Genomic DNA, 460 nt, shown 5'->3' with positions numbered 1-460 from the left:
TATTGTCCTTTTCATTTAATTCCAGGAATACTTTTATTTCTTTCTTAATTTCTCTTTTGACCCATTCATCATCCAGGAGTGTGTTGTTCAATCTCCACATGTTCATGTGGTGATTAGGGCTTCATCCAGTGTTGATTTTGAGCTTTATTAGTTTGTGGTCTGATAGAATGCATGGAATTATTTCAATATTTTTGTATTTGTTGAGGTTCATTTTGTGGACCAGGGTGTGGTCATCTTTTGAAAAAGTTCCATGAGGTGCTGAGTAGAAGGTATATTCTTTGGTGATTGGGTGGAATAATCCAAAGATGTCTGCTAGGTCCATTTGATGTATGGTATCATTTAATTCAGATGTCTCTCTGTTTATTCTTTGTCCAGCTGACCTGTCTAATGGAGACAGTGGGGTATTGAAGTCCCCTACTATTACTGAGTGGGGGTTAATTTGTATCCAAAAGTCCTGTAG

This window comes from Nannospalax galili, unplaced genomic scaffold (genome assembly GCF_000622305.1).
Source record: "Nannospalax galili isolate Female #2095 unplaced genomic scaffold, S.galili_v1.0 scaffold752, whole genome shotgun sequence".
NCBI classification, from domain to species: Eukaryota; Metazoa; Chordata; class Mammalia; order Rodentia; family Spalacidae; genus Nannospalax; species Nannospalax galili.
This window is presented reverse-complemented; position numbering follows the sequence as displayed.